The sequence below is a fragment of the Monodelphis domestica genome, chromosome 7 (assembly GCF_027887165.1).
Source record: "Monodelphis domestica isolate mMonDom1 chromosome 7, mMonDom1.pri, whole genome shotgun sequence".
NCBI lineage: Eukaryota > Metazoa > Chordata > Mammalia > Didelphimorphia > Didelphidae > Monodelphis > Monodelphis domestica.
The window spans coordinates 22,141,520-22,165,583 of NC_077233.1; the positions used below are offsets into that span (position 1 = coordinate 22,141,520).

Below are 24,064 nucleotides of genomic sequence, written 5' to 3' on the forward strand. Positions count from 1 at the left end.
GCTCTCGATAAAAACTGCAACCCTATAATTCCTCACAATGAATTCTTTAAATTAAAATACTTCATGCGGAACAGAAATTAAACCATGAATCAAAGAACAATACAGTTCTGTTGTATGCTTATAAATATACCTAGCAAAGAGAAAACAATTACATTTTTTTCCATGTAAAAACCAACCCAACTGTAATGTTTCACCACATGTTGGTTCAATGCTGTTTCTGTTGCTTCCTCTTTAGGAATTCATTTTTTCACCCACTGAAGACTCCACAGAGACAAAGACACAGAAGAAGAAAAAGAGGGCTGCACTTGGAGTCAGAGTATGATAGAATCATAGATATTATAAAACTAAAAGGGACCAATCAGATCTTTTTTAATAAATGTGAAATCTGAGATACACAGAGTTTAAGTAACAATAATAATAACAATAATAATAGTAAATATAGGAAGTTGGGGAGGAGAGAGGGACACAATTTGGAACACAGAATTTTGAAAAACTTATGTGGAAATTTATTACATTTAATTAGCAAAAAATTAATTAAAAAGTTTGAATCAATAATTAATATATAGCACTATGTATCCTGTCTTGTGCTAAACACTTTGCAATTATTATCTCACTTGATCCTTACAACAATATGTTGGGATATGGGTTTTATTATTATTCTCATTTTATGGTTGAGAAAACTGAGGCAGACAGGATTATTGTTCTCATTTTACAATTGAGAAAATGAAGACAAATAGGAGTTAAGTGGTTTGACCAGGGTCATAAAGGGAGTAAATGTCTGAGATTGGATTTTTGAGTTCTATCCACTAGGTCACCTACCTTGTCCACAGTCACATAGCTTATACATATTTGAAGAAGGATTTGAACCTACTTGTCTCCAAGTTCAGTGTCCTATCCAATGCATTACCCTGTCTTTCTTGGGTTTGAGTCCCAGTTCTGCTACTTACCATCTATATAAATCACTTTGCCTCCCTCAGTCTCAGTTTCCTCATCTGTAAAATGAGGAAATTGGACTAGAATACCTCTGTGAGTTTGCTTTCAAATCTTCACCCCAAATGCCCAAAGCATCAGCTGTCCCTGAAGCATTTCTGATTGGTTCCCCATATTCTGCTTGCCTAGTAGGTCCATGCAGTTTCATACACCACAGCATGCAATGACCACAGCTGGCACTGATCAGATCATTATTAAAATTAAAAAATAATAATTAAAATAAAATAATTAAAAATCATTCTGTGATTTGCTTTATTTGCCAGCTAGTTTTATCCAACACTGGATCAGACACAGTGCCCAGACCACCCTCTTTTCCTATTTCGCATTATTCTTAGCTAATCTAGCTTCCCAGGGACTGTCTTAAGGGCTGAGGACAAAGCAGACTTCAGCAGTCTGAGCTGCCATTTGGCCCCACTCAGCACTTCCCTCCTACTTTCCTCTAACCATCAGTAGACACTTTCATAGGGGAACAAGCAAATAGGCCAGGAAGCTCTCCTGTTAGCTCTCTCTTTAAGCTCAGTGTTTAAATCCCTGAATCAAAGAAAAAATCAATGTCATAAGGCAGTGTTTGTCAAAGCTATATAATAAATGCACTTACTTCTACAGATGGTTTTTGATGGGTTTCACTTCTTTGCTGAGTTTCGAAGCTACAAGAGATAAAAACGAAAGCATTGAGTTGTGTGCCAGTATAAAAGGAGCAGGTATTCTTCATGTATAAGAGTAGAATTTCCTTATTCCCAAGAAGACACTGAGACACCTTGGGCCTCTTTACTCTTTGGCATAAAGCTGAGAAAAGATACAGATAATGAGTGAGATGTCAGTATATTAATAGACCCAGAGTCTAGAAAGTCAATACTCCCAGAAATACAAAGTCTTTAAGGGAACAAAAGGCAAAATTCAAGGGAAGAGTTCTCCCAATGAGCATCATGAGAAGTGCCCTGAAAAGCATCCATTTCAGTTGAGAGTTGGTGGCATAAGGCATAAGTTTTCAAACATGGCCAAAATGTTGACTTTCTTTCTTTAATTCTACTCATTTATTATGAAGGGTTTCATTATTACAAATGATAATAAATAATTGATAAATAAACTATAATTTTGTTATTCTACTGTGGTTAGGGGTATCATTGAAAAAGATAATTACATCAAGAAAGCATCATTGAAACATTTTTTTAAAGGGCAACTGGGTGGCTCAATGGATTATGAGTCAGGCCTAAGGATGGGAAGCCCTGGTTTCAAATATGGCCTCAGGTTAATAATAAATGTATAGCAATGGATGAGTCATTTAATGTCCATCACCTACCTTCTGCCTTAGAATCAATATGTGAAAGGGAATTTTTAACTCCGTTTGTTTATTTGAACTTAAACAATCAAGAACTTGGAGTGCCTCTCCTTTCACACTTAGGCACTTGAAGAAACTTTTACTAGAAAAGGAAGTTCATACCCTCAAAGACCAGAAGTGGATCCCACAAGCACTGCCCAAAGGGCAGTGCTAGACAAAATAAGGAACTATGATTGGTTCCTGAGATGTGTCATGGAGAACTGTGAGGCAGAGAAAAGTGCTTATAAGGTGAGACCCAACAGGAAGTCAGGGATTCCCATTTCAGATTTCCAATTCTGATTCTCATTTAAGATTCAGCTTCTGATTTTGGCTTTCTGATTCAGACTTTGGATTCTGGTGGACATATGGATTCAGATTTCTGTACTAATGACCTGGGCTGAAGAGGGACACTTACTCTGGTGAGACTCTTGCCTCCTTGTGGTTAGAGACTGCATTTTGTGGTTCAGCCTCTTTGGCGTGGGTTTTTTGGTTGGTGAAACCCTTGGCTAAAGACATTCTCGTGGGCTGGTGAGATTCACATTGGGATTCACACTTGTGGTCTAGAAGGACTTGGATCTGGACTTAAGGTATTTAAGCAATATTTTCTACCACCTTCCTACATTTCCCTCTCTACTATCTCTACTTTGCTAAACAAAGCTACTAAAGCTACTAACAGCCTCATGACTCAAGAGTTATTTTCTACAAATGAGGACCACAACAACTTTTTATAATTCTTAATTTGACCAAAACCAATTTTAACTCTTACAAATACATAATATTAATTCTAAGATGGAAGTGAAGGGTTTAAAAAAAGAAATGGATGGCTCTCTCCATTGGAAAGAGGAAGGGAATATATTGGAAAATTAAGGTGATATAAAGCCAAGAAAACATTTTTTTAAAAATTTAAATAAAACATAAGGATGAATAGCAAGTTAATAATAATAATTACTTTCAGTGATGCTTCCCTTTATTTTATCAGTCTTTTTGATACTATCTAATTCCCATTTGTCTAGCAAATCAAGATTCCCCTAAATTACAGTTCTTTCTGGCTAATGGACCCATCACTTGGGGTGGGGGGAGAGGGCGGGGAAGGAGACAAGGACTTTGGCCCAAGATCCTCAAATATGCAAGGAGAGGACAGCACTTAGCCATTCCTTCAGCAGCATAGATACAAGCAAGCTTAAAACCTAGTTAAAAAGAATCATTAGTTAAAATATTAAAGGTACCAGATGGTACAGGCTTCTTCCCTCAGCTGATGCACCCCAGATAAGAGCCTTCTCTCCCTGAAACATAACCATCATATTCCCAAGATTTCTATAGATGGGGAGTAAAGATGCCTTTTTCTGTATCCCTCAACTGAATTTGCTTTAAAAAGATGATTTGAGGGCCCTTTTAGTGCTATTTATGACTCTTCTGATACCTAGCAATCACATATAATTTTGCATTATTGTTGTTTATGAGTATTTCAGATCACCTTCCTAAGCTGTAAACTCCAGGAGAGCAGAGACCATCTTAGCTGAAATTTGTATCTCTTCCCAACTCTCAGAATCACACACCACTAATAAATGTTTCTTGAATTTAAATTAAATACATAGATGAGTTTACACATACACAGGCCCCTTATCTCTAGGGTTCTCCATTTTTTCTGTATGATGAAAGTCCTTTGGCAGGATGGTGAGGTCTATGGACAATTTCTCAGAGTTTGTTTATTGTTTAACTCTTATTTTCCATCTTAGAATAAATACTGTCTATTGGTTCCAAGGCAGAAGAGAGGTAAGGGGTAGGCAATGGTGGTGGAGGATAGAGGGTAAGGGACTTGCCCAGGGTGACACAAATTGTGCTTTTAAATACATAAAATATAAAATAGTTAGGATCACAAGGAAAATTAAAAGTTGGTCAAATAAATATATGATTAATTGTGATCTCCTATCCAAGTTCACCAACCCCATGAAATCTATCCATATAAGGGGTCCAGAGATGCCAAGAATCTCTAACTTATCCAAGATGAAGAATTTTCTCTTGAAAGAGCTATACCAATGTTTATATGGCTTGGTAGCCTGGAATTTCATGACAAATCCATGAGTTTGGATTTCAGTCTCCCTGCTTCCTACTATAAGCCTATTCCTGATTATTCAGCAAATGAAACCCAGAAACCAAAGACTGGTGTGAATCACAACTGACCAGTATGTTTATTGTGTGACCCCAGTTCAGTTGTTTTACCTAGATGGGCCTCTAGACTCTCTCAATTTCCTCTTCTATGAAATTGGAGAAGTAGGGCTGGGGAAAAGTTTTAAGGTTCCTTGTAGCTCTAACACTCATTTTAATGAACTAAAGACAAGAGTTGTGGGAAAAATTATTTCTAAATTCTTACCCTCCTAGCAGACAATATGTCCAATATGTCATCTGGAACTGAGTTGGAACTTAGGAAAGTACTTTTATTTCCATCCCCACTAATTCAAGAGAATTGAGTTCCTGTTGACAGCTCTCGATGGGTCCCACTTAATGGCATGATCCAATTAGTCCTTGTAATGGAAGGTCCCACTCTGCCATATTTAGAACAGGTTCAAATAGGTGAGTCCTAGACCATACTTCACTTTTTTTCTTGTTTTCAACAAACCTCATGAATTCAAGGAAGGCCTTCTCTATTGTAAACTAAATATAAATGTCAGTGTACTTTTGATTACATAAAGTAGAAGGCAGACTGTGCATCATTTTTTTAAATACACATTTGTCATCTGATAAATTCTTCTTACTAAACACAATATGAATTGCATTAAACTCATCAAAACCATCTGGGTAAAGTTTTCTTTGAAAGACATATAAACCTGAAAGAAAAGGTATTTAGAAACATATGAGATAGAGGCAGAAATCTGAGCCACCCAGCTCATATCCCACAGATCACTGATAAAAGAGACTTTCTTCATATTTTGGGGAGTACAGGACAGGGGGGGCAATCCTGTAATTTCCTGAGTAAAGGGAATAATTAAATAAGGAAACTCTCTGTATAAATGTAGATCAGCAATTGTTCTTTGATGGAAAGTCTCAGGGTAGCAAATGGTTAGGCAGTATTTCATATAAATCCTACTTATTCTGGTCTCTATGACATTATTCAGGGTACTCTCCTAATTCCAGAATGTTCTCCTCTATTCCTTCTCTTCTAAAAGAACCTCCTTTTTTAACCCTCGCCTATCATCTTATAATCAATACTAAGTAATGGTTCCAAGGCAGAAAAGCAGTAAGGACTAGGCAATGAGGGTTAAGTGATTTGTTCAGTCTCACAGCTAGGAGGGGTCTGAGGTCAGATTTGAATCCAGGACTTCTCAAACCACTGAGCCACCTCAATGACCACCCCCTTACAGATGAGAGAATTGAGGCAGCTGACCCAACATCTCTGAAGGTAGAGCAGTATCATTCAAACCCAGGTTTGCCAACTCAAAGGTTAGAACTGGTTCCACAGCATCCTATTTCATGAAGTGTTCTCTGATCACTCTAGGCTTCAAAGATCTCTCCCTCCTCACAGTATTCATTTTCTGTCTTATCAGTATATCCTCTGGCTATGTACTTATTATTTTAAAATGTCTCACAAGTGTCATCTTGTATCATTAAGTTTTTCTGTATATATCTTATCTCTGCAATTATTTTGTCAGCTCCTTGAAAGTGGGGCCACTGCTTCAGGGTAATTGGACAAAGTGCCATTTTACAGGTGGCACCAATTAATCATGATAATAATAATAACAGCCTCTACAAAGATGAAACCATCTGGGGTGGCTAGGAGGCTCAGGGGACAGTGTTTCAGACCTGGGAACAGGGGGTCCTGGCATCAAATCTGGCCTCAGACACTGCCTAGCTGGGTGACCCTGGGTAAATAACTTAACCCCCATTGCCTAGCCCTTTATACTCTTCTGCCTTGGAGCCAATACACAGTATTGATTCTATGCTAGAAAGTAAGGGTTAAAAAAAAGATTTGAGGAGTGATTTAAATTTAATGAGGTAAAGCTGAAGTACATGATGGTGCTGAAAATCTACACTTAACATCAACTCTGAGGGTGCCATCTAACAGATGAAACAGATAGCAAAAAATAGTGCTAATGCCTTGAACGATCTTGAAAATGAAATAGGAATGCCAGGAATGGAATTCCAAAAAGCCCTTTTTAATAAGTTTAATGGTGCAACTAGAATAGACTGACTATATCAAAATAAGTTTATTTTTTAAAAGTTGGTAACTACAACCATCATGGACAAATACACGCTCTTCCCACAATATTGACTAGAAAGTATAGAAATATTTCAGGACCAGCACACCAGAGCCATTGCCATGGTAAAGAGCAAAGGAGAAAAGGGGGAGTTGTTGAAGAATGTATCAATGGGAAGGAATCAAATACCACCAAGAAAAGAAGCTTGATAAAACTAGGGTTAGGGTTATAGCTGGTGTTGATAAACCAAAACTACAACCACCCTTCACCTCTGCATGGGGCAAGCAAAGGAGCAGTAAGAAACAGGACCCATTTCAAATCCTCTTCTGCTTTTAATTTGAACCCATCTTTATTTTATTATTCTATTATATATACATATAATATCTATAGCTAAATATATATATTATTCTATTCTATTATTATATAGATATATTATATCTATTATATTATTCTAGCCCCCATCCCCTACCCTTGGAGCATGCCATGGGCAGGATCTCCACACTGGCCACCATGTCTATATCTGTCCCCTCCACCCACAGGAGCAAGCCACTATTGCTAAATGGGTACTTGATGGCATCATACCTTTTTTTTTTAGTTAACAGTATTATCAGTATTAGATTACAACCTAGAAATAACAAAGATCTCTCAGTTATGACAAATTAAAGAATTCACTGGCCACTCAACATAAAATGAGCTATGTTAAATTAACCACAATTTCATGGATAAAACTGACTTTTGAAACACAGATGAGCTTTTCTTTCTCCCTTTTTTTTTGTTCCAAACAATGCCACAGCCTCAAAAGGGAGGACCCATGACTCAACCCAAGTGAACAGTGCCCCAGGTAGAACTACTATTCAAATCTTGGGGTACTAAAATAACAGAAAACACAAAATGATAACAAAAATAACTTTTATTGAAGGTTATAAAGATGAAAAGGAAGGAGCTCATCTTCACAAGAACAGAAGGGAAACAAAACACACACACACACACACACACACACACACACACACACACACACACTATACTGATCTGGATAGAAACCAAATGGAGCAGTCCTTTTAATTCAGGCTGACTTATGTACACAGCCTACAGAATCACATGGCTCCCTGGGAAGTTAAGACAAATAAGGGAGTTCCACTGGCCACTAAATGCAAGATGAGCCACATTAAATTCATCAAAACTATATGGGTAAAATTGCCTTTGAAATAAAGATGAACCTAGAGGAAGAAGTAATTTAGCAGCAAAAGTCGGCGCTTCCTCATCCATTCCCCACAGACCACTGAGAAGAAGACCTTCCTTCCTATGTTAGGAAGCAGCCTTTTGTGGTTTTGGAGGTGGGATGGAAAGTGATTTGGTACAGGGAATGGTTAAATGAGGAAACTCCCTCTACCAGTACAGATTGGGAATTGTTTTTAATTTAAAGTCTTAATATTAGAAGTCCCAGGCATATCAATTGACATAAAATATTAACATTCTACTTTGAAATAAAAATGTTCATTCTACTATATCTTTTTTGTCTGATGGATTTTTAAAATGCACTTTATCAATTAATGTGGCATGGTCTTTCAAGGTATGCTTAAATTCTGATCCCTCTAGTGTCAAGGCACTGCATGGTTAAAGGATTTGTATAAGGCTACACAGTCACTATATCATATTAACAGTGGATAAAGCAATAAAATGAAGGAATGCATGTGTAGATAGATCAATAGATAGATGGGTGGGCAGGCAGGCAGGCAGGCAGGCATACCCTGGCATCCTCAAGTCAGAGCTTAACATTTAAAGCATTTAACCCCAAGACAATAGCAGTCTAAGTATATATGTATATATTTGCACAGTAAAATGGAAAAAGGGGGGAAAGGGGATTGTGAGACTTTTTCAAAGGAGATTATAAACAGATAAAAAACTTCCAGAAATATTTTGGGAATCAAGAACTCATTTCACAATGAGATGTTAAAAGGCTGGCAATCAGGAATAAGTCTCTGAATTTATTGAATGACGCTAAATGCTGTTTATTTCCAGCAGAATCTGGAAACAGCCAAAATCCAAGACCCAAACTCAAAAGGCCCTCTTTAGACAACACTGCCATGAACTCAGCCAACAATACATCACCAGAGAAGGGTTAAACAAGGGACTGAGTCAAAGAGATTCATTTATGGAGGTAGAAAGGTAAATATGGTAGCACTTCAGGATTGAGGGCTAGCCACCAGATATTACAGAAAGCCTCTTCTTAAGGAGTCTGGACTTCCTGACCAATGTGGATTATTCAGTAAAGTGATGGGCATAATATGCCAAAAAGGCTCTAAAAGCATCTAGCTTCTCTGGAACTTTTTTTTACTCATTGTAAAATGGGTAATGTTATAGATCACTGGGCCTGGAATCAGGAAGGCAAGAGTTTAAATCTGGCTTCAGACACTTCCTAGATGGGTAACCCTCGGCAAGTCATTTCCTCCTGTTTGCCTCAGTTTATTCAACTGTAAAATGAGCTGGAGAAGGAGATGGCAAATTGCTCTAGTATCTTGGCCAAGAAAACCTCAATGGGGTCATGATGAGTCAGACAGGACTGAAAAAAACCTAAACCTCAACAAAAATGAGAGAAAAAATAGTTGGACATCCTTCACATTCTAATTATGAAAATCAAATGGAATAATATCTGTAAAAACAAGCTCTCACAATAAAGCTTTGGATATGCAAGCCAGTTGGGAAGCAGGGATAGAGGGAAGTCCAGAGCTGTGATTTCACCAGAGTAGGGAATTCTAGGTGTGGATATTCCTTCCACCGATGCTGACTAGCAACTCAAATGTATTTTCAATCTTAGAGTATTGCCTAAGGCATTTAGAGATTTAGTGACTAGCTCAGAGTCACACAACTTGAAAACAGATAATCATGACTCCTAGGACCACACTTTATCCACTAAGCCTCTTAGGTGGGTCATTTTATATTGATACTCTATATTTATAATATCTATTTTTGTACTAGATCTGTTATTTCATCTGTATAGGGACTCCCAGTGAAGAAATGTCTCCCATCAATTACATAGATCAGCCCCTACTCAGCAAGCTTATAGTGTTAGAGAGTTGCCTGGGAAAGGGCAGGCTTCTCATCCACCCATCCATCATGTCATGGTTGACCCACTGCCAACAGAAAGAGCAGCTAGATAAAAAAAGAGGAGAAAGGATGGAAAGAAGGAGAGAGGAGACAGCAAGGCAACATGAATATCAAATCAGTCAAAGAGGCAAGTCCACCTCTGGCACACTAGCTGTGTGACACTGGACAACCCTAAGTTCTTTGAGGCAATATCCTAGGTCTACAAGATGCAGAGAATTTGCTACAAAAGAAAGGAACTTTTCAGTACATATCCCCTTACACAGAAGAAATCACAGATCTGGCCACAACAACAAACAGATGGATAATTATTCAATGAATGGTTGGCTAGATAAATGGATGGATAGGTAAATAGATAGCTGAATATATAGATGGATGGATGGATGGATGAATGGATGGATGGATAGACAGATAAATAGATGGATGAAAGTATAGATAGGTGAATAGGCAGATATATAGATGGATATATTAATAGAAAGATAGACCATATTAATGGATGGATGGATAGATAATATGATAGATATATGAATGGAGAGATGGATGAATGGTTGGACATGGAATGAAAAAGAAAAAAGAAGGAAGGAAGGAAGGAAGGAAGGAAGGAAGGAAGGAAGGAAGGAAGGAAGGAAGGAAGGAAGGAAGGAAGGAAGGAAGGAAGGAAGGAAGGGAGGGAGGAAGGAAGGGAGGGAGGGAGGGAGGGGAGGGGGAGGAGGGAGGGAAGGAGGGAGGGAGGGAGGAAAGAAAGAAAGAAAGAAAGAAGAAAGAAAGAAAGATAGAAGAAGAAAGGTAAAGAAAGAAAGAAAGAAGAAAGAAGAAAGAAGAAGAAAAGAAAGAAAAGAAAGAAAGAAAGAAGAGAGAAAGAAAGAGAAAGAAGAAAGATAAGAAAGAAAGAAAGAAGAGAAAGAAAGAAGAAAGAAAGAAAGAAAGAAAGAAGAAGGAAAGAAGGAAAGAAGGAAGGAAGGAGAGGAAGGAAGGAAGGAAGGAAGGAAGGGAAGAAGGAAGGAAGGAAGGAAAGGAAGGAAGGAAGGAAGGAAGGAAGAAGAAAGAAAGAAAAGAAGAAAGAAAAGAAAGAAAGAAAGAAAGAAAGAAAGAAAGAAAGAAAGAAAGAAAGAAGAAGAAAAGAAAGAAAGAAAGAAAGAAAGAAAGAAAGAAGAGAAAAAGAAAGAAAGGAGGGAAGGAAGGAAGAGAAGAAAGAAGAAAGAAAGAAAGGAAGAAGGAAGGAAGAAAAGAAGAAAGAAAGAAAGAAAGAAAGAAAGAAAGAAAGAAAGAAAGGAAAGAAAGAAAGAAAAGAGAAAAAAGAAAGAGAAAACAACTCTTCCTCACTTAATTCTGAAGCAAGCAAACCCTACTCTCTGTCTATACCCTCCTGCAGAATTTAAATTAGTTTTAAAGAAAACACCAGATTTTGACTTGACCCATCTACAAGACCCAAGTCTAGAAGCAAAGCCTGGCTAGAGTAATACATAAATGAAGTCATCCTTGTCATTCCAAAAGTTCCTATGCCATAAAATCAATTACCTCATCCCATGGAAGCCATTATCTCCACCCCACAATCCATCATTTCTTTTTCATTCTTAGCTGCAGCCCTGGCTTTAGACAGAAGTATCTTTCCCAAATTAAAAAAAACAAAACAAAATAAACGTAAATTCAAGGCTATACAACCTTACCTTCAACCAGTTGAAATATACCTCTCTGAGCCACACACACAATGGCGTCTTAGTTATCATAAACTATCTGTTGCAGAGGAATGCTCTTTTATTGTGCTTTTCAGTAGCTTCTCTTCTCCCAATGGTTGATTGCCACATGAAAGGATTTGGTAATTGTCTTTTTAAGTCTTTAACAATTATTTACCTATTAGAGCTAAGAAATAAATCTGTTGTTCTATATAATACAAGCTAGAGAGGCTAAGTAATCCCAGTGGTTACCACAGACAAATCAGTCATCTTCTTCTTAAGGTGGTCCATAGTTTCTTAAGTGCTCTTTCCAAATATCTGACAAAACCAAGGAGGAAGGTAGGAGAGGGATATGGAGAAAGTCCTAGATAAATATTCTGGTGAAAAAACCTTAATATGTGGAATTATATGATGGGCTGAAGGTTAATCTAACAGCTCCTCAAAATGGATAGTAGTAACCACCAGAATAAAAACTCCAAGACCAATACTTCTATTATATAATAATGAGTGGCTGCTTCTACTACACATTCATGTTATCTAATCTCAGTTGCACTTTAATGCTATAGATCTTTTCTTTAACCCTACTTAATACAACACTAGACCCACTACATACTTTTTTCTTACTCTCCCAAAGTTCCTAAACCCACTACCTTTGTCTCCCAACTCTGAGCAAGTGCCCTCAGCTCATTATTTTACTGACAAATTGAAGTGGTCCAACTCAGTTTCCCTACTCTCCAGATCCAAATTGCTATCTTCACCCAGATCCTCTTCTCTCTCTCTCTCCTCTCTCTCTCTCTCTCTCTCTCTCTCTCTCTCTCTCTCTCTCTCTCTCTCTCTCTCTCTCTCTCTCTCTCTCTCTCTCTCTCTCTCTCTCTCTCTCTCTCTCTCTCTCTCTCTCTCTCTCTCTCTCTCTCTCTCTCTCTCTCTCTCTCTCTCTCTCTCTCTCTCTCTCTCTCTCTCTCTCTCTCTCTCTCTCTCTCTCTCTCTCTCTTTCTCTCCTGCTTTAGAAAAATGATCTTCCTTGTTTTCAAGGTACTTTTTCTTTACTTCCCTCCAGGCACTGCAGTACAAGAGAAAGAACACTCACTCGATAATTACAATGGTTAAAGGACGTAGGTTCAAATTCCACCTCCAATGCTTACTACTCCTAGCTAGTCACCTCATCTCCCTGGAAATCATATGCAAAATCAATGAGGTGGGTACTGGAAGTATTAAATATTTGAATGCATTTATGATCTCTTGGATGTGGATGATGCCTCCAGTGATACAGTTCACATCTGACCAATGCCTACCATTCTGTGCAAACCTTATCTATGTCCTCCAATGAATTTGTCCAGATTGGAGGTGAGGGGGGATCAGGGAGGAGTGGGAGCTATTCAATGTGCTAAAAGCCCTCCTCAGTTTCCCTTGACCAGTGAAGAAACCATCTTAGGAAGGGACAAACTGAGATTTAGAAAGTTTGGGTTATTTGTTCAAGATTACACTATCTGCTACAAGATGGCACCATATCTAAGCCCAGGACTTCTGACTCAATATCCATGAGCTTTTCTCACCAGAAACATGGTCAGGTCCTCTAAATAAGGGTTGACCTTTGGAACTCACTGCTTTCTTGAGGTCTTCCCTCAGGTCTCTCTTTTCTTTCATTAACAAATTTGCTGAAAGAAGTCAACATTTATTGTCTCCATTTCTTTATTAACAACTCATTCCCTAGATACTTGCAATATGGCTTCAGGCTCACATTTGTGTAAAACTGCCTGTTCTATATTCACCAATAAATTAAATGATCTTTCTTCAGGTCTTATCATCAAGGGATTACTGTTTTATTACCTTCAACTCAAACCACATTCAAGACTTTTATATTATTCAATGTGCTTTATGCACTGTGCCTGTCTCCTCTCCATCCACTCCAACTTGATCCAACACGTGGGTAGGTATGTTCTCTCTCTAGTTCTCTGTCTCTGTCTCTTTGTCTCTCTTCTCTCTGACTTTTTCTGTTTGTCTCTGACTCTGTTTGTGTCTCTCTCTCACACAAACAACCACCATGTATAGAGCAATGCTTCAATATTTGCCAGAGATGGAGAAACAAAACCATAAATTTGACAAGTAGTGCAAGTTTCAGAAAGTTATTAAGTGGCCTTTGACAAGCAGAATGCTAATCTGCTACTATGACCTCCATCTGGATATTCTGAGTCACCAAAGAGTTGAATCCTATGAATTCTCAGGGGACTGGCCAGCCTAAGACAAAACATGGTTTTGCTTGCTCTTCCAGATATGTGACTTTAGAGTGCTGTGCATTTTACATTTAATATATAATAACTCAAGTTTTATATTTATTAGATTTATCAATAATAAAGAAAGTAAAAAAGAACTAGCTAAAAAAGGTGCTAATCTATCCTGCTTATGAAAAGAAGAGGAAGCAGGAGGAGTTACTGCCAACTTATAACCAATGATGCAAATGTGAGGATGCAGAAAAAGGGAAAAGGATTCTAGAGGATACAGAAAGGAATTTTGGGTAATGTAGTTTCCAACTCTACAGTGCCTTGACTAAACTAGCCCCAAGAGGGAGAAACTATGACAATGGGACTCTTGTGCTGTGGTGCCCTAACATGCATCTATATGCTTTCTCAGAGCCAAATGGCATTTCAAATCAAACCACTGCTCTCTGCTCTTCCACCCACCCCACCCTGGAACAAAAGGAGATTTGGGAGGCCAGGAGCCACTTTCTTCAAGGATCTGAAGGGCTTTCACTTGTCAGAGAGATGACGACTTGTCCTGCTTAGCTCGAGGGCAGAACCTAGAGCAAATGGCTGGAAAGAGGCAAATTAAGGGCTTAAGATAAAGCAAAACTTCCCAACTACTAGGTGGCACAATGGATGGAGTACTGGGCTTGGAATTGGAAGACCCAAGTACAAATCGAGCCTTAAACATGTACTAGCTGTGTAACCCTGGCTAAGTTTATTAATCTGAGTCAGTCCCACTTTCACTATCTGTAAAATAAGGATAATATCATCTATTGGATTGTTGGGAAGATCAAAGAAATCAGATAAAATACCTTGCAAAACATGAAATGTTACATAAATACTTATTATAGTAGATAATCATTTTGTTGTTGATCCCCAGTTGTCTCAGTCATGTCTGACTCTCTGTGACCTGACTTGGCAATGATATCGTAGTGGTTTGATTCTCCAACTAATTTGACAGATGAGGAAACTGAGGTAAACAGGGCTAAATGACTTAGCCAAGGTCACATAGCCAGTAAATGTCTGAGATAGAATTTGATCTCTGGTCTTTCTGACTCCAGACCTAGTGCTCTCTCCCCTGCCCTACCTAGCTTCCCCCAAAAGTCAATAAACATTTGTTAAGTGACTACAGTGTACCAGTCACTATATTCATTATTATTAATAACGATAATATCAATCTTGCTATTAACAATTAAAACTGACCAAAATAGCAATGGCCTGCCATCAGAGCTGAGTCCCCCACTCATTGTAGGTTCTCACATACAGGGCTTGATGGATATTTCTTGGCTAAAGTAGGAACCATATTTTAGATACAGGTTAGACTATGTGCCCATTGACATCTCCTCCAGCTCTGAAGTTCCATAATCACTCCCTCACCTTTTACCTCTCCCTTGATAACTACATTCTAATAACATGAGCTGGGAAATTAGATCCATCTCCTGGCATTAGCTCAGTAATTATTCATAAGAATTCAACAAATATTAATTTAATAAATGGAGGGACAGAAAAGAACCTTAGAAAATGAGAAACTGAGGTGGTCTACCCAATACCAAGACTTGACCTTGGATAAATCATTTAATTTTTTCTGAACTTCGGTATCTATGGCTTTAAAATGGGGATAACAATGCATGTCTTCCCTAACTCAAAGGGCTGTTCTGTGTAACATAATGAATGTGAAAGCATTTTTATTTATCCTTAAAATGAGAAGCAAGTGGCACAGTGCATAGAGAAACAAATTTGGAGTCACTAAGACCTGTTTTCCAGTCCTTTCTCTCAGTACTTTGAGTTCTAGGTCTCTGGGTAAGTCATATAACACCTTGGAATGGCCAAGCAAGTAAGACGATAAGAGGATTCTCATTCTGCACTGTTGAAAGGATTTCTTACACTAGGAGATCCCTAGCATAATGAAAAAACAGGTCTGAACCTTCTCTCCAAAAGAAGGAGTTAATTAACATAATTAACTAATATAAAGAATTTGTTGTTATTTTAGAACTTATTATTTACTTCTAGTGAGAAATTTTCTCTACCAACAGTACTTGGAACCTTCTCTTTAATTTCTATTCTTAGAAAGTTGCCTAGGGCACTGAGAGATTTTAATGACAAATCAAAAAACCAGTATGTATCAAGAGTAGTTCTCAAATGCAAGCCTTCTTGACTCTAAGGCAGGCTCTCTATCCCCTACAGAACAGTCATCTTTATCATCACCACCACCATCTTTTATTATTATTAATATTATCAATAACAATAACTAATACTTTAAGAACTAATCTCACTTGAAAAATGGAACATCTCTTTATCGTCACCATCACCATCTTTTATTATTATTCATATTGTCAATAACAATATCTAATATTTTAAGAACTAATCTAACTTGGAAAATGGAACATCTCTTTATCATCACCATCACCATCTTTTATTATTATTCATATTATCAATAACAATATCTAATATTTTAAGAACTGATCTAACTTGGGAAATGGAACATCTCTTTATCATCACCACCACCATCTTTTATTATTATTATTATTCCTATTTTCATTTAACAATTTCTAATACTTCAAGAATTTATAACTTTCCTGGAAATTGAAACTTCTCTATGTCACAGACAATCCTTGAGAGTTGCCATGGCCAAAAATTTCATCATTTCATGATAACTGAACTTTGACTTAAAAATTACAATAAAAACCATTGGGTTGACTTAATATTTCATTTTTCCATCAGCTGTTTATATCAAGTAGACTGAGCCTCAAAATGAATTCTAATACTAAGAAAGCTCTCTTCCTAGAAGACCTATGCTGGAAACATAAAGAGAATGATAGAACCTCTAAGTTAGAAAGGCCATCAGAAGCTGGCTAAGATTCTAAAGCAAGACTTTCCTCTTAAGGTATCCCCAACCAATGGCCATCTAGGTGGGAGAATGCCCAGTTTCCTCATAAAGCAGCCCATTCCTTTGTTTTTTTTAACAACTGATAATTCGGAACTTTCTCCAGTGAAAAGTGGTCTACCCCTCCCACTCACTGCCCCTGGTTCCACCCTCCAGACCAAAGCAGAACTAGTCTAATTTTTCTCTCACGTGGCATTTACAGGAATGTTTAACTACCATGTCCGATAGAGTGTGTTTGGTCAGTGCAAAGCCTCTTCCTGAGCCCCTGCTGTCTAGAACTGCTGCCCATATTCTAGTCAGTCCAAGTCTGTAGGAGTGTCCATGGTTACTGCTGATTTCTGCCTACTCAAGGTGACCTTTCTCACAGTCCTGCCAGGACAACTTCATTTAGCCACTGTAGTCAAGGAGCAAAAGAAGGATTACGGGTGTGTGTGGGGGGGAGCCACAAGGCACATTCTGCTGGGGCCATTTGCAAACTTTAGCCCACATGTCCTTGGCAAAGCTTACTTGGACTGGCCCTGAGTTAGCAGGTCTCCTTTGGGGCCTTGCTGCCCCAAGTGGCCTGCCCTACTCCAGACCTGAGGGCAGGGTCTGAGCTCTGCCTCCAGCTCAGTAGCCATGGCTGCTCCAACACTAGGTGACCAGTGCTGTGCCCCCAGAGCCCAGAGGCATCCTCTGCTTCTCCTGGCTTCCTGCCCAATGCCCCTATAGCCTGGCTGCCTCACTGCTGTGTGTGCATCTGGCCAGGCCATCCTCTGAACTCTCCATCTGGAAGATCTGTTGGCTTCACTCCTTTTATTTCTAATCTGGCTGATACTGTTGAACTGGGAAATTCAGAGAGAACTGGAGGTCATCTTCTTTCTCTGCTTATCAGCTGGTGTGACTGCAGGGGCAGAAATGAAATTGGCGCTAAGCCCAACACCAGGAAATAAATGAGGGTCCCTGACCACTCTACTCTATTCAGTCTTTCTTCCAGAGTCCCAATTAGTTCTCCTCTGCCTGGCACATCCCACCTAACCTTTGTAACCCAGGAATGCTGCCCATTATAGTACCATACTCTTTACTGGGCATCTGATGGATACTGGTTGAAGAAAATGTCCACAAGCACATCCAAAGGCCCACTGGCACCTGTGATCTTCCAATAAGACTAGATCTGACATCCAGGAAATAGCAGTACGATTTCTCCTATTCTCTGGACATGTCTAAAAGCACTGTTCTGGGTAAACATTTGGCAAAGGTCATTATTTTAAACCAAAATTGCATTAATAAAAGACGCATCTCCATGGACAGTTAACTCCTAAACTATGAATAAAATGAAGGGAGAAAGAAGGAAAAGGTGAATGGATGAATGTGGAAGAATAGAGGAAAATGAATAAACCCAAGAGAAAGGAAAAGGAATATCAAGGACTGACTCCTAGTCCCTCTGCTCAATAATGAGCTGTCAGGAGAACAGCAGGCACTTGGGTGGAGGGAAGGAGGGAAAGAAAAAAAAAGGAAGAGATAGGACAGAACAGCATCCGTTGGGAATTTTGATGCTGGGACAGGCTCCAGGCCAGTCACTTAATATGTTTGACAGGCAAATTTGAAAGGCTTTGGGAGAGAAAGGGACTCAATTCCACTGTGTTTTTATGACTTGAACTCCAGTGACATACCAAAATGTACTATTTTTCTAAAAGTAAATTGACAGATACAATGGAAAATCTGACTAAATTCTTTCCCCTTTGCCTTCATTATCTCTGGCCCTCATCCATGGTCCTATTGCAGGCTAAATTGGATTTTGGATTGCTGGGACTGTGTAACTGCAATTAATTAACAATAGAAACATAATATTTATATCCAAGCTTAACAACATCTGACATTTAAACAATTCTACCAGTCAGACAGATTCTATTCGACAAATTTTTATTTTAATGAACATGACAGGGCACAGTTTACACAATAGGCCAAATGGCAAAAGAGAGTTGAGCTCTTTGGCATGTGGTTTAAAGGCCTGGCCACACTAAGCTGGAGGAGAAAAAGGAGAAGGGATTCTCAGAGCTATGGAAAAGAAAAGAAAAGTATATTAAAGTACAAAGTTCCTGTCCTCATTATGACAATCCAAGGACAGATATGCCCATCTCTCTTTCCTTCCTTCTACCCAGAAAGATCCAGGGCAAAACATTCCACCTACTTCAGTGTAAGCAAGGCCAGCAAAGTCCAGAAAGCTGGGCTCCTGCCAATCCACTGGGGCGATCAAATCAATCAGTCAAGTATTTTATTGCCTGCTGTGTGTCAGGCACTGTGCTAAATGAATAAGATGCAAAGAAAACAAAGGTGAAGAAGACTCTGACCTTGAAAAGCTTACAGTCTAGTTGATAGAGATGAGAGACAGACAGACAGACAGACAGAGATGGGCGACAGATTTGCAGGTAGATTGCAATATAGATACAGGAAGAAGAGACAGAAGATCCAGATAGATAAGAGATAGATATAGAGTTTAGTGATAGATATGTAGACAGATTGGCAGATAGATATAGAAAGATTAGAGGTAGTAGATAAGAGATAAATAGACAGATGAAAGATAGACAGAAAGGGAATAGATGAATGATTGACTGGAGGGGAGAAAGGAAGAAAGGGAGAGAGGAAGAGAGAGAGTAAGGGAGAGAGGGAGAGAGAGAATGAGAGAGAGGGAGAGAGAATTAGAGAGAGAGCACTTATCAATGGATATGTAGATGGACAGATTGGCAAATAGATCTAGATAGATGAGAAACAGAAGATACAGATATATAAAGCAGATATGAGATAAATAGATAATAAAGATAGAAATGGATAAGAATAGAAGATAGAGATAGGAAATAGACAAATATGCAGATAGATGATAGATAGTAGATAGATAAGACAGACCAGGGATAGATGAGAGACAGATTGGCAGTCACTAAGGATAAAAAGACAAACCTGAAATAGTTTCTGATTTCAGAGAATTTATATTCTATCATGCCTAGCACAGAGACAGAAAAAACCCCAACAACATTCATATATCTAGCAATGTAAAATGCTAGATATATGCTAAAATGTAAAAAGCATCATCAACACACTAATCAATGAATAAGCACTTATTAAAGTTCTACTATGTTTCAGATAGAAGCATTTCAGTGCAATGGGTAGAAAGCCAGCCTGGAAGATACTGTTCACATTTTGCTTCTGACACATCCTGACTCTGTGACCTGAGCAAGTCATTGAAGGTCTCAGGGCTCTAGACCAGAAGAGTCAAACTCAGATAGAAACGAGGGACCACTCTTCTATACATAAGGATCCCTGTGGGTGCATATTGATTTGGCTTTAAGGTGTAATAAAATTTGTTTTATTGTATTTGTATTTATCTTGTTAAATATTTCCCAATTACATTTTATTCTGGCTTGGGCTGCACCTGGCACCATCTTTGACATCTCTGCTCTAGGCAACTAAAATTAGGAATTACAGAGAAGAGGCTGAACTGCGTTGGCAGATGGGCATTCCTCCTTCAGGAATTCCCTATCCTGATGGGATCACAGGTCCTTCTCCTTATTAATATGTGCTAGGCACTGTTTGAAGCCAATTATGATGATTTTTGTCCTTCACAGGTAGATGAATCTTTCCTTCATGTGCCTCTAGTTTCTAGCTAGACTTACACCCTCCAGGGTCTAGAAACAGGGAAGTTGAGAGGAGGGATCAGAGAACAATAAAGAACCATGATTGTCACAAAATTTGATGCCCTAAAAGGAGTCAATAAAAATATTCAGAGACAACTACTTGATGACAAACATTTAAGAGGCTTATTAGGGAAAAAATGACATAAAAGGCATCTAGGTGGTTCAGTGGATTGAAATCCTAGCCAGGAGATCCTCAGACACTTCCTAATTGTGTGACCCTGGGCTAGTCACTTCATCCCCACTGCCTAGTCTTTATCACTCTTCTATCTTAGAATCAATAAAAAGTATTGATTATAAGATGGAAAGTTACAATTCAAAAAAAAAATAAAGAAATAAATAACATGGACAGTGGGCCAGTCTTTAGGGTGCCCAGAGGGGGTTCATTTTTGGGGATGTCCATAAGTCAGAAGCCAAGGCCACTGGGGTATTGGAGCCCCCAGATAGCCCAGCTCAGAGGAGATGAAGAGGATATGTACAGCCTGATTCTGGGTAAAGATTCCAGGGAGATATCCATTGGCCATCTCTTCAAGAAAGTGGCTCCTGACCCTTATACTCTAACAAGCCAGACCTGGTACAATGAGATGGTATAATGTACTATTGTATCAATGTCTGGGGGAAGAGGAGGGGTATAAACAATACTCCTGGGCCAACCACTTTGAAGTGCTTTAATTCCCTTTGGAAAAGTAAAATTGTGAAGTCAGCCATTGACAGGGCTCCAGGCTCTACTGTGCATGGGGATCACTGCTCCTTTACCTGGACAGCATCCTAGCCATGTGGGACTAATCATTATACCTTAGAAAACTATAATTTCAAGCACTAAAAGCATACCAAACTACAAAATGAATATGATTTCTTTTTAGGTCATATAAAAAGGAAATAATCAATGTGAAATGAGGCATAGGCTTCTCTTCATTTTTTTGTAGATTAACTAGGACTAGGCCTTCCTCCAAATGGAAAACAAAGGAACTTTGGAGAAGGATGACCACAAAACAGTTGTGAAGGGATAAGAAGAAGTTGCCTACAAAGGAAGGATTTAGCTGAAAGACGATCCCCATTTTGTACATACCCCACATGAGATGTCACTGGAGAGGGAGGGAAGGAGAAAGAGAGATAGGGGGAGACAGAGACAGAAACAGAGAAAGGAAATAGAGGAGGAGAGACAGAGAGATGAGGAGAGGATGGAGAAGAGAATGACAGAGAGAGAAAAGAGAGAGATAGAGAGCAGGGATAGAGATAAGGAGTTGGGGAGAGAGAGAACAGGGAACAGAGGAAGTGCTGGTCAGCATCAAAGAATGGGGGGACAGTGTTTGGTCATGGATACTGGACTGTCTGATGGTATGCTTCAGACCTCTGGGTACTTATCCCAAGAGGCCTCTTCCCTAATGTCAATGGATCAATTCTTAAGCTCTTAAGAGTTTCCATATGAGAAAAGTGAATGCTCAAGGAAATGTGAGCATGCTATTAGCCAGGGCATTGACATCTATGTTTAAGATCTGTGATAGATAGATAGATAGATAGATAGATAGATAGATAGATAGATAGATAGATAGATAGATGGATGGATGGATGGATGGATGGAATGACTGACCAACAGACAGACAGGCAGACAGAGAGATCTATATATATTTTTAGATATATAGATATTTATCTCTGACCTTTTTCTTAGAGAAGAGGGGAGAAAAAAATCCCTGGCCCTATTCAACTAAATCAGAGTTTACCAAAACGTGGCATGAGTCACAAATGAGCAGAATCCCTTCATTTTAAGTACCTTTGAGGGCAGTACATACTAGAGCAGCTATAGTAAATTCAGAACCCAAAGGAGTTAACAGGCTTCTCATTGTAAACAACAGCATTTGGCTAAACGAAAGTTCCATCATTGTGTAATAACCAAATTCAAGGGAGCACAAAGTAAAGGGTTATATGATTTCAGTGGCCTCAGTAATGGCTAATCTAATAACAGTAAATGGAGGGTTACTGTTGATTCCTTTTGCCTCTGTTTCATAAATTAGATAAAGCGATCTGGCAGTTATGGGGCTTGGGAGTTCTATTCGACTAAGTGATTCTAAGGCCAACTCAAAACCTAAGAAACTCATGACTTGAATAATGGTAGAATTCTAGCTCATGTCTCTTTACAAGGCTGCTGCTGCCTCTAACCAATGTTAAGCAATAAGCTTCCTGTTAGCTAAAACAAACTCATAAGCCCCAATGTCTTTCTACCTATAGAATTATACAATCTGGAAAATAGTGTCATCGGCATGCCATGTTGATATTCTCTAGTTAGTCTTGAAATTCATCATACCCAAAGTGCAGGGGATTATTTCTTTCTTCTAATCCTAACATAAGAGCAGTCAAATCCTTCGACTAAATGGTTTTTCCTAGCACTTTTCCAATTATTCTACAGTAATATATTGATCTAGGATGCTAAAAGCATTTTCTTCCCTAGGAAAGAAACAGCTATCCTCATCCCCACTCCCTGTGGGATGTGCTACCAAAGACAGGAAAAGTAATAACTCATTATTCTCAAATATTAAAATAAACTAGGCGTTCCTAGAGAGAATTGATTAAACTTTTCTTATCATCTGATCCAGAGGGTTCATTATCAAACAATCAATCATAAGGAATTTACTAAATACCTACTGCATACCAGACATACTGCTAGTTGCCAGGCAAACCGACACCAAAAATAAAACAGTCCCTTCTCTCAGAGAGTTTATATTCTATTGATAAAGACAATATTAATCTTGTTCAGAATAAGTATAAAATAAACATGAGATAATAAGAGGTGGAGGATACCAGAATTTAGAGGCAGGAGTGATTGATTAGGAAAGACTTAATGTAGAAGTAGGTAAGGGCCTGAACTACCTTAAAAGAAGGCAATTAGAAGGGAAGTAGAGTGCATTCTGGATATGTGGACTTGTCAAGGCAAAGGCATGGAGAGGAGAGATGGTATGTGTGTGCGAGGAATACTAAGAAGGCCCATTTAGGTGAAACATATTGCAGAAAATTTGCATTATGAGGCTGAAAAGATAGGTTAAGAGCAGATTTATAGGGCTTTTGAAAGCCAACCAAGACTATATTTTATCTTAAAGGCAATTGTTGTTCAGTCATTTTTCAGTCATGTTCAATCTTTGTGAACCCATTTGGAGTTTTCTCAGGAAAACATATTATAATTTGTAATACTGTAATTATAATACTATAAATTACAATTTCTTTCTTCAGCTCACTTTATAGATGAAGAAACTAAGGCAAACAGGGTTAAGGGACTTGCCCAGGATTATATAGCTAGTAAGTGTGTCGAAGACCACATTTGAACTCAGCTAGAAGACTCCAGTCATCTTCCTGACTCTAGTGCCAATGCTTCATCCATTATGCCACCTAAAGGCAAGAAGGAACTACTAGAGGTTACAACAAGAACAAGAGATTACTGAGTTCAGGAGAGCCATAGTGGGATTTGTGCTTCTGGAAAACCACCTTGGCAGCTCTGTGGACAATGTATCAGAGTCAAGAGAAACTTGAGGCAGAAAGCAATTATGTTTCTGCAATCGATAATGTAGGCAAGATGTAATGAGGACTTGAAGTAAGATGGTGACTGCAGGAGTGGTAAATGGGAAACATAAGACAGTGTGGAGATAGAAAAGCAGCACAATCTGGAAACCAATTGGCTATATGAAGTGAGAGAAAGTGAGAAGTCTAGAAAAAGTTCTAGGTTGCCAATCCAAGGGACTTGAAGGCTGATTGATGGTGATGATGATGATGATGATGATGACGATGACAATGACGACGATGATGATGATAGACAGCACTTTAATGTTTGTGTCTTCAATAGAACAAGGAACATTCAACTGAGAACATGTATCCCAAGAAAGGGAATGGTCAAAAAAAAAAAAGGTCCCATGTAACCCAAAATATTTGTAATAGCACTTTGGAGGGTAAAAAGGACCTATAAATATAATGGGTACCCATTTATTAGGGAATGACTGGACAAATCTAGATATG

General features: G+C 38.6%; 1 protein-coding gene across 1 annotated transcript in view; it reads right to left on the reverse strand.

Annotated features, from left to right (window-relative positions):
• The window catches only part of FHIT (fragile histidine triad diadenosine triphosphatase), a 1,742,917-nt gene that overhangs the window by 1,697,660 nt on the left and 21,193 nt on the right, over positions 1–24,064 (reverse strand). The window contains exon 2 of the mRNA XM_056805423.1: positions 1,589–1,637. The gene's annotated coding sequence lies outside the window, so the exon portion shown is untranslated. The remainder of the gene's footprint in view (positions 1–1,588; positions 1,638–24,064) is intronic.